Genomic DNA, 12,120 nt, shown 5'->3' on the forward strand with positions numbered 1-12,120 from the left:
GTTGCTGATGCGCATTATTTTGCAATGGAAGTCAATGGCAGCCCATAGAACCGTCTGGTGAAAAGTTGTGAAATTTGGCACACTGATAAGGGACAGTCCCATGATTAATGTCACCAAGTTTCATGATGGCACCTAGAGCACTCTAGCGCCACCAACAGGCCAAAGTTGGACGTGCGTTCACGCACGTAACTTTTGACCCGTATGGCCGATTGTCAAAAATGAGGTATCGTTGGAATCCTTGGACCAAGCCGAGTTCAACGCACCCTATGACGTCAATTTCCGCCATGATGGATTTTCCGCCATATTGGATTTAATCAAAAACACATAAAAATTTTCGCAGGTCACAAATTTCAGCGGATCCTCACCAAAATTGGCAGAGATCATCTTCAGACCATGCCTTATCAGTGCTTTGCTTTCTGGAACAATTGCCAGAAGCATTCGGCTGTAACAGCCAATCGAAACTTGCGGCGAAGCCGCCAATCAGGAAGTGAGCTCATATCTCAGCAACCCTTGCATGTATCATCACCAAACTTACTACATATATTCATGACCCCATTAGGAGGATGCTCAAAAAATTTGGTGACCTTTGACCTGTAGGGGGTGCTGCAATTAGCAATATTGCATTTTGATCTGTAGTTACTGATGAGTTTTATCAATCTTTTTATTTTTTGATGTGAAACTGATGACAACATGTTCCATCCAGTTAATTCTAATGCGTGCGTGCAAGGGCGGGGCAGGACGGGGTGGGACGGGCTGGGGTGATTAGGTGGGGGGGCTGGCTGGCGGAGGCGGTGGCAATACTCAGCTCTGTTTCAGCCCTACAAAATCAGTTATGTTTGATGTTACACTTGTTGAAAGTGTTGATCGCGAGTGTCTGCTGAGTTCTATCTTGTCGCCGTGGCTACTCCGGCCTATACTGCTTGGCCCCCTCATTGCTGCTTGCAGCTATATTTCTTATTATTATTATTATTATTTAACATCTTTCCTCCGCCATGGGAGTCTATGGCAACCCATAGAACCGTCTTGTCAAAAGTTGTGAAATTTAGCACACTGATTGGTGACACTCCAATAATTTATTTCACCAAGTTTCATGCCTCCCCGTCGAACCCTCTAGCGCCACCAACAGGCCAAAGTTGGACATGCGTTCACGCACGTAACTTTTGACCCGTTGACCCGATTGTCAAAATTGTGGTATCGTTGGAATCCTTGGACCAAGCCGAGTTCAACGCACCCTATGACGTCATTTTCCGCCATGATGGATTTTCCGCCATATTGGATTTTAGTGAAAGTGAAACTAATTTTTCACAGGTCACAAATTTTGTCCGATCGTCACCAAACTTGACACACATGATCTTCAGACCATGCCTCATTAATGCATTGTTTTTTGTCTTCGGAACTAAAACCGTTCGCGCGTAACAGCCAATCGAAGTTTGCGGCGAAGCCGCCAAACAGGAAGTGAGCTCATATCTCAGCAACCCTTTCATCTGTCATAACCAAACTTAGTACATGGACTTATAACCCCATCAGTAGGGCACTCAAAAAATCTGGTGACCTTTGACCTCTAGGGGGCGCTGTAATTAGCAAAAAGGCATTTTTGCCTGTAGCTGTTGATGTGTTTGGAATTAAAACATACTAGTGGTGTCTGGTAATACTTTTGGATGTTCTTAGGCTTACCCAGGCCAACTTGTGATGTCAACATAATTGTTTCGGCCGCCATATTGGATTTAATCAAAAACACTAAAACGTTTTCACTGGTCACAAATTTCATCTGATTTTCACCAAAATTGGCTCAGACCATCTTCAGACCATGCCTTATCAGTGTTTCATTTTCTACAACGATTGACAAAAGCATTCGCCCGTAACAGCCAATCGAAATTGGTGGCGAAGCCGCCAAACAGGAAATTACCTTGTAACTCAGCCAATCTTGGGTTGTTTGGCATGGAACTTGCTGTGACTGCTTATGTAACCGCATTGAGTTGCATGACAAATTTGGACTGCTGAACTCTCTGCTTGGCCCCCTCATTGCTGCTTGCAGCTATATTTGGGGGCCAAGCAGCGAAGCTGCGAAGCCCCATTGTGTTTCTATGATTTCTTACTATTATTATTATTATTTAACATCTTTCTTCCGCCATGGGAGTCTATGGCAGCCCATAGAACCGTCTGGTAAAAAGTTGTGAAATTTGGCACACCGATTGGGGACAGTCCCATGATTAATGTCACCCAGTTTCATGTCGGCAACTTAAGCGCTCTAGCGCCACCAACAGGCCAAAGTTGGACGTGCGTTCACGCACGTAACTTTTAACCTGTTGGTCCGATTTTGAAAAATGAGGTACCGTTGGAATCCTTGGACCAAGCCGAGTTCAACGCACCCTATGACGTCATTTTCCGCCATGATGGATTTTCCGCCATTTTGGATTTCATCAAAATCACTTAAAACGTATCAGAGGTCACACATTTTGTCCGATCGACACCAAACTTGACAGATATCATCTACAGACCATGCCTCATTAATGCATTGCTTTTTGTCTTCGGAACTAAAACCGTTCGCGCGTAACAGCCAATCGAAATTTGCGGCGAAGCCGCCAAACAGGAAGTGAGCTCATATCTCAGCAACCCATTGATCTATCATAACCAAACTTAGTCCATGGACTCAGGACCCAATCAGGGGGACGCACAAGAAATTTGGTGACCTTTGACCTCTAAGGGGCGCTGTAATTAAGAAACATGCCTTTTGGCCTGTAGCAGCAGTTGTGCTTAGAATTGAAACCCATTAGTGGTGTCTGGTACTACTGTTGAAGGTCCTTAGGCCGACCCAAGCCAACTTGTGATGTCATCGTAATTGATTCGGCCGCCATATTGGATTTAATCAAAAACACGTACGAATTTTCGCAGGTCACAAATTTCAGCGGATCCTCACCAAAATTGGCAGAGAACATCTTCAGACCATGCCTTATCAGTGCATCGCTTTTTGGAACGATTGACAGTAGCATTCGGCTGTAACAGCCAATCAAAACTTGCGGCGAAGCCGCCAAACAGGAAGTGATTTCATATCTCAGCAACGCTTTCATGTATCAAAACCAAACTTAGTACATGTACCTCAGACCACATCGGGAGGACGCTCAAGAAATTTGGTGACATTTGACCTCTAGGGGGCTCCGTAATTGACAAAAATGCATTTTGGCCAGTAGTTGCTGATGCGCATTATTTTGCAATGGAAGTCAATGGCAGCCCATAGAACCGTCTGGTAAAAAGTTATACAATTTTGCACACTAATTGGGGACAGTCCAATAATTCATTTCTCCAAGTTTCATGCCGGCACCTCAAGTGCTCTAGCGCCACCAACAGGCCAAAGTTGGACTTGTGTTCACGGACGTAACTTTTGACCTGTTGACCCGAATGGCAAAATGAGGTATTATTGGAATCCTTGGGCCAAGCCGAGTTCAACACACCCTATGACGTAAATTTTTGACCTCTGTGTTTAAATCACAGCAAGTGTGATCATATCTCAGTCAATCTTTTATTTTTGATGTGAAACTGATGACAGCAAGTTCCATCTAGTTCATTCTAATGTGTGCGTGCAAGGGTGGGACGGGGTGGGATGGGCAGGGGCGGTTGCGGCGGTGGGCTGGCTGGGGGAGGGGGCGGCGACACTCAGCCCTGGTTCAGCCCCACAAAATCAGTTATGTTTTGATGTGAAACTTGACCTTGTAACTCAGCCAATCTTGGGTTGTATGGCATGGAACTTGCTGTGACTGCTTAAGGCTATATGTCTGATGCAACGGCATTGATTTACATGGTTAATCTGGCCTGCTGATCTCACTGCTTGGCCCCCTCATTGCTGCTTGCAGCTATATTTGGGGGCCAAGCAGCGAAGCTGCGAAGCCCCATTGTGTTTCTATGTTTTCTTATTATTGGGGGCCAAGCAGCGAAGCTGCGAAGGCACCCATTGTGTTTCTAGCTTTTCTTATTATTATTATACCTTCTTCCGCCATGGAAGTCAATGGCAGCCCATAGAACCGTCTGGTGAAAAGTTGTGAAATTTGGCACACTGATTAGGGACAGTCCCATGATTAATGTCACCAAGTTTCATGATGGCACCTCAAGCGCTCTAGCGCCACCAACAGGCCAAAGTTGGACGTGCGTTCACGCATGTAACTTTTGACCTGTTGATCCGATTTTGAAAAACGAGGTATCGTTGGAATCCTTGGACCAAGCCGAGTTCAACGCACCCTATGACGTCATTTTCCGCCATGATGGATTTTCCGCCATTTTGGATTTCATCAAAATCACTTAAAACGTATCAGAGGTCACACATTTTGTCCGATCGACACCAAACTTCAGAGATATCATCTACAGACCATGCCTCATTAATGCATTGCTTTTTGTCTTCGGAACTAAAACCGTTCGCGCGTAACCGCCAATCGAAATTTGCGGCGAAGCCGCCAAACAGGAAGTGAGCTCATATCTCAGCAACCCATTGATCTATCATACCCAATCTTATCCCATGGATTCAGGACCCAATCCGGGGGACGCTCAAGAAATTTGGTGACCTTTGACCTCTAGGGGGCGCTGTAATTAAGAAACATGCCTTTTGGCCTGTAGCTGCAGTTTTGCTTAGAATTGAAACCCACTAGTGGTGTCTGGTACTATTGTTGAAGGTCCTTAGGCCGACCCAAGCCAACTTGTGATGTCATCGTAATTGATTCGGCCGCCATATTGGATTAAATCAAAAACACAAAAAAGTTTTGGCAGGTCACAAATTTCATCTGTTCCTCACCAAAATTGGCAGAGACCATCTTCAGACCATGCCTGATGAGTGCATTGCTTTCTGGAACAATTGACAGAAGCTTTGGCCTGTACCAGCCAATCAAAATTTGCGGCGAAGCCGCCAAACAGGAAGTGATTTCATATCTCAGCAACGCTTTCATGTATCAAAACCAAACTTAGTACATGTACCTCAGACCACATCGGGAGGACGCTCAAGAAATTTGGTGACATTTGACCTCTAGGGGGCTCCGTAATTGACAAAAATGCATTTTGGCCAGTAGTTGATGATGCGCATTATTTTGCAATTGAAGTCAATGGCAGCCCATAGAACCGTCTGGTAAAAAGTTATACAATTTTGCACACTAATTGGGGACAGTCCAATAATTCATTTCACCAAGTTTCATGCCGGCACCTCAAGCGCTCTAGCGCCACCAACAGGCCAAAGTTGGACTTGTGTTCACAGACGTAACTTTTGACCTGTTGACCCGAATGGCAAAATGAGGTATCATTGGAATCCTTGGGACAAGCCGAGTTCAACACACCCTATGACGTCAATTTTTGACCTCTGTGTTTAAATCACAGCAAGTGTGATCATATCTCAGTCAATCTTTTATTTTTGATGTGAAACTGATGACAGCAAGTTCCATCTAGTTCATTCTAATGTGTGCGTGCAAGGGTGGGACGGGGTGGGATGGGCAGGGGCGGTTGCGGCGGTGGGCTGGCTGGGGGAGGGGGCGGCGACACTCAGCCCTGGTTCAGCCCCACAAAATCAGTTATGTTTTGATGTGAAACTTGACCTTGTAACTCAGCCAATCTTGGGTTGTATGGCATGGAACTTGCTGTGACTGCTTAAGGCTATATGTCTGATGCAACGGCATTGATTTACATGGTTAATCTGGCCTGCTGATCTCACTGCTTGGCCCCCTCATTGCTGCTTGCAGCTATATTTGGGGGCCAAGCAGCGAAGCTGCAGGGCAACCCATAGTGATTCTATGTTTTCTTCCCTATTATTATTATTACGCTTCCGCCATGGGAGTCTATGGCAGCCCATAGAACCGTATGGTAAAAAGTTGTGAAATTTGGCACACCGATTGGGGACAGGCCCATGATTAATTTCACCAAGTTTCATGCCGGCACCTCCCGCGCTCTAGCGCCACCAACAGGCCAAAGTTGGACGTGCGTTCACGTACGTAACTTTTGACCTGTTGATCCGATTTTGAAAAATGAGGTACCGTTGGAATCCTTGGACCAAGCCGAGTTCAACGCACCCTATGACGTCATTTTCCGCCATGATGGATTTTCCGCCATTTTGGATTTCATCAAAATCACTTAAAACGTATCAGAGGTCAAACATTTTGTCCGATCGACACCAAACTTCATAGATATCATCTACAGACCATGCCTCATTAATGCATTGCTTTTTGTCTTCGGAACTAAAACCGTTCGCGCGGAACAGCCAATCGAAATTTGCGGCGAAGCCGCCAAACAGGAAGTGAGCTCATATCTCAGCAACCCTTGCAGTTATGAAAACCAAACTTGGTAGGTAGACTTACGACCCCATCAGGAGAACACTTAAGAAATTTGGTGACCTTTGACCTCTAGGGGGCGCTGTAATTAAGAAACATGCTTTTTGGCCTGTAGCTGCAGTTGTGCTTAGAATTAAAACGCACTAGTGGTGTCTGGTAATACTGTTGGAGGTCCTTAGGCCGACCCAAGCCAACTTGTGATGTCATCGTAATTGATTCGGCCGCCATATTGGATTTAATCAAAAACATGTACAAGTTTTCGCAGGTCACAAATTTCATCTGTTCTTCACCAAAATTGGCAGAGACCATCTTCAGACCATGCCTGATGAGTGCATTGCTTTCTGGAACAATTGACAAAAGCATTGACCTGTACCAGCCAATCGAAACTTGCGGCGAAGCCGCCAAACAGGAAGTGATTTCATATCTCAGCAACGCTTTCATGTATCAAAACCAAATTTAGTACATGTACCTCAGACCCCATCGGGAGGACGCTCAAGAAATTTGGTGACATTTGACCTCTAAGGGGCACCGTAATTGACAAAAATGCATTTTGGCCAGTAGTTGCTGATGCGCATTATTTTGCAATGGAAGTCAATGGCAGCCCATAGAACCGTCTGGTAAAAAGTTATAAAATTTTGCACACTAATTGGGGACAGTCCACTAATTCATTTCACCAAGTTTCATGCCGGCACCTCAAGCGCTCTAGCGCCACCAACAGGCCAAAGTTGGACTTGTGTTCACGGACATAACTTTTGACCTGTTGACCCGAATGGCAAAATGAGGTATCATTGGAATCCTTGGGCCAAGCCGAGTTCAACACACCCTATGACGTCAATTTTTGACCTCTGTGTTTAAATCACAGCAAGTGTGATCATATCTCAGTCAATCTTTTATTTTTGATGTGAAACTGATGACAGCAAGTTCCATCTAGTTCATTCTAATGTGTGCGTGCAAGGGTGGGACGGGATGGGATGGGCAGGGGCGGTTGCGGCGGTGGGCTGGCTGGGGGAGGGGGCGGCGACACTCAGCCCTGGTTCAGCCCCACAAAATCAGTTATGTTTTGATGTGAAACTTGACCTTGTAACTCAGCCAATCTTGGGTTGTATGGCATGGAACTTGCTGTGACTGCTTAAGGCTATATGTCTGATGCAACGGCATTGACTTACATGGTTAATCTGGCCTGCTGAATTAACTGCTTGGCCCCCTCATTGCTGCTTGCAGCTATATTTATTATTATTATTATTACGCTTCCGTCATTGAAGTCAATGGCAGCCCATAGAACCGTCTGGTGAAAAATTCTGAAATTTGGCACACTGATTGGGGACATTCTCATGATTAATTTCACCAAGTTTCATACCGGCACCTTGAGCGCTCTAGCGCCACCAACAGGCCAAAGTTGGATGTGCGTTCACGCACGTAACTTTTGACCTGTTGATCCGATTGTCAAAAATTAGGTATTGTTAGAATCCTTGGACCAAGCCGAGTTCAACGCACCCTATGACGTCAATTTCCGCCATGATGGATTTTCCGCCATTTTGGATTTCATCAAAATGTCTTAAAACGTATCAGAGGTCACAAATTTTGTCCGATCGACACCAAACTTCACAGATATCATCTACAGACCATGCCTCATTAATGCACTGCTTTTTGTCTCCGGAACTAAAACCGTTCGTGCGTAACAGCCAATCGGAATTTGCGGCGAAGCCGCCAAACAGGAAGTGAGCTCATATCTCAGCAACCCATTCATCTGTCATAACCAAACTTAGTACATGTACTCAGGACCCAATCAGGGGGACGCTCAAGAAATCTGGTGACCTTTGACCTCTAGGGGGCGCTGTAATTAAGAAACATGCCTTTTGGCCTGTAGCTGCAGTTGTGTTTGGAATTAAAATGCACTAGTGGTGTCTGTTAATACTGTTGGAGGTCCTTAGGCCGACCCAAGCCAACTTGTGATGTCATCGTAATTGATTCGGCCGCCATATTGGATTTAATCAAAAACACGTACAAGTTTTCGCAGGTCACAAATTTCATCTGTTCTTCACCAAAATTGGTAGAGACCATCTTCAGACCATGCCTGATGAGTGCATTGCTTTCTGGAACAATTGACAGAAGCATTGACCTGTACCAGCCAATCGAAATTTGCGGCGAAGCCGCCAAACAGGAAGTGATTTCATATCTCAGCAACGCTTTCATGTATCAAAACCAAATTTAGTACATGTACCTCAGACCCCATCGGGAGGACGCTCAAGAAATTTGGTGACATTTGACCTCTAGGGGGCACCGTAATTGACAAAAATGCATTTTGGCCAGTAGTTGCTGATGCACATTATTTTGCAATGGAAGTCAATGGCAGCCCATAGAACCGTCTGGTAAAAAGTTATAAAATTTTGCACACTAATTGGGGACAGTCCAATAATTCATTTCACCAAGTTTCATGCCGGCACCTCAAGCGCTCTAGCGCCACCAACAGGCCAAAGTTGGACTTGTGTTTACGGACGTAACTTTTGACCTGTTGACCCGAATGGCAAAATGAGGTATCATTGGAATCCTTGGGCCAAGCCGAGTTCAACACACCCTATGACGTCAATTTTTGACCTCTGTGTTTAAATCACAGCAAGTGTGATCATATCTCAGTCAATCTTTTATTTTTGATGTGAAACTGATGACAGCAAGTTCCATCTAGTTCATTCTAATGTGTGCGTGCAAGGGTGGGACGGGGTGGGATGGGCAGGGGCGGTTGCGGCAGGTGGGCTGGCTGGGGGAGGGGGGGCGACACTCAGCCCTGGTTCAGCCCCACAAAATCAGTTATGTTTTGATGTGAAACTTGACCTTGTAACTCAGCCAATCTTGGGTTGTATGGCATGGAACTTGCTGTGACTGCTTAAGGCTATATGTCTGATGCAACGGCATTGACTTACATGGTTATTCTGGCCTGCTGAACTCTCTGCTTGGCCCCCTCATTGCTGCTTGCAGCTATATTTGGGGGCCAAGCAGCGAAGCTGCGAAGGCACCCATTGTGTTTGTTAGTTTTCTTATTGGGGGCCAAGCAGCGAAGCTGCGAAGGCACCCATTGTGTTTCTATTTGTTCTTATTATTATTATTATTATTATTATTCCGCCATTGAAGTCAATGGCAGCCCATAGAACCGTCTGGTGAAAAGTTGTGAAATTTGGCACACTGATTAGGGATAGTCCCATAATTAATTTCACCAAGTTTCATACCGGCACCTTGAGCGCTCTAGCGCCACCAACAGGCCAAAGTTGGACTTGCGTTCACGCACGTAACTTCTGACCTGTTGACCCGATTGTCAAAAATGAGGTATCGTTGGAATCCTTGGACCAAGCCGAGTTCAACGCACCCTATGACGTCATTTTCCGCCATGATGGATTTTCCGCCATATTGGATTTTAGTGAAAGTGAAACTAAAACTTCACAGGTCACAAATTTTGTCCGATCGTCACCAAACTAGACACACATGCTCTTCAGACCAAGCCGCACAAAAGTTATTCTTTTTCGTCTTCGGAACTAAAACCGTTCGCGCGTAACAGCCAATCGAAATTTGCGGCGAAGCCGCCAAACAGGAAGTGAGCTCATATCTCAGCAACACATTCATCTATCATAACCAAACTTAGTCCATGGACTCAGGACCCAATCAGGGGGACGCTCAAGAAATCTGGTGACCTTTGACCTCTAGGGGGCGCTGTAATTAAGAAACATGCCTTTTGGCCTGTAGCTGCTGTTGTGCTTAGAATTAAAACACACTAGTGGTGTCTGGTAATACTGTTGGAGGTCCTTAGGCCGACCCAAGACGACTTGTGATGTCATCGTAATTGATTCGGCCGCCATATTGGATTTAATCAAAAACACGTACACATTTTTGCAGGTCACAAATTTCAGCGGATCCTCACCAAAATTGGCAGAGACCATCTACAGACCATGCCTGATGAGTGCATTGCTTTCTGCAACAATTGACAGAAGCATTGACCTGTACCAGCCAATCGAAATTTGCGGCGAAGCCGCCAAACAGGAAGTGATTTCATATCTCAGCAACGCTTTCATGTATCAAAACCAAATTTAGTACATGTACCTAAGACCCCATCGGGAGGACGCTCAAGAAATTTGGTGACATTTGACCTCTAGGGGGCTCCGTAATTGACAAAAATGCATTTTGGCCAGTAGTTGCTGATGCGCATTATTTTGCAATGGAAGTCAATGGCAGCCCATAGAACCGTCTGGTGAAAAGTTGTGAAATTTGGCACACTGATAAGGGACAGTCCCATGATTAATGTCACCAAGTTTCATGCCGGCACCTCAAGCGCTCTAGCGCCACCAACAGGCCAAAGTTGGACTTGTGTTCACGGACGTAACTTTTGACCTGTTGACCCGAATGGCAAAATGAGGTATCATTGGAATCCTTGGGCCAAGCCGAGTTCACACCCTATGACGTCAATTTTTGACCTCTGTGTTTAAATCACAGCAAGTGTGATCATATCTCAGTCAATCTTTTATTTTTGATGTGAAACTGATGACAGCAAGTTCCATCTAGTTCATTCTAATGTGTGCGTGCAAGGGTGGGACGGGGTGGGATGGGCAGGGGCGGTTGCGGCGGTGGGCTGGCTGGGGGAGGGGGCGGCGACACTCAGCCCTGGATCAGCCCCACAAAATCAGTTATGTTTTGATGTGAAACTTGACCTTGTAACTCAGCCAATCTTGGGTTGTATGGCATGGAACTTGCTGTGACTGCTTAAGGCTATATGTCTGATGCAACAGCATTGATTTACATGATTAATCTGGCCTGCTGATCTCACTGCTTGGCCCCCTCATTGCTGCTTGCAGCTATATTTATTATTATTATTATTATTATTCCGCCATTAAAGTCAATGGCAGCCCATAGAACCGTCTGGTGAAAAGTTGTGAAATTTGGCACACTGATTAGGGACAGTCCCATGATTAATGTCACCAAGTTTCATGATGGCACCTCAAGCACTCTAGCGCCACCAACAGGCCAAAGTTGGACTTGCGTTCACGCACGTAACTTTTGACCCGTATGGCCGATTGTCAAAAATGAGGTATCGTTGGAATCCTTGGACCAAGCCGAGTTCAACGCAGCCTATGACGTCAATTTCCGCCATGATGGATTTTCCGCCATATTGGATTTCATCAAAAACACTAATAAGTCTTCACAGGTCACAAATTTGGTCCAATCGACACCAAACTTCACAGATATCATCTACAGTCCATGCCCCATTAATGTATTGCTTTTTGTATTCAGAACTAAAACCGCTCGCGCGTTACAGCCAATCGAAGTTTGCGGCGAAGCCGCCAAACAGGAAGTGAGCTCATATCTCAGCAACCCATTCATCTATCATAACCAAACTTAGTACATGGACTCAGGACCCAATCAGGGGGATGCTCAAGAAATCTGGTGACCTTTGACCTCTAGGGGGCGCTGTAATTGAGAAACAGGCCTTTTGGCCTGTAGCTGCTGTTGTGCTTTGAATTAAAACGCACTACTGGTGTCTGGTAATACTGTTGGAGGTCCTTAGGCCGTCCCAAGCCAATTTGTGATGTCATCGTAATTGATTCGGCCGCCATATTGGATTTAATCAAAAACACGTAAAATTTTTCGCAGGTCACAAATTTCAGTGGATCCTCACCAAAATTGGCAGAGATCATCTTCAGACCATGCCTTATCAGTGCATTGCTTTCTGGAACAATTGAGAGAAGCATTCGGCTGTAACAGCCAATCGAAATTTGCGGCGAAGCCGCCAAACAGGAAGTGAGCTCATATCTCAGCAACCCTTGCATGTATCACAGCCAAACTGGGT

This window comes from Alosa sapidissima, assembly GCF_018492685.1.
Source record: "Alosa sapidissima isolate fAloSap1 chromosome 19 unlocalized genomic scaffold, fAloSap1.pri SUPER_19_unloc_1, whole genome shotgun sequence".
Lineage (NCBI taxonomy): Eukaryota > Metazoa > Chordata > Actinopteri > Clupeiformes > Clupeidae > Alosa > Alosa sapidissima.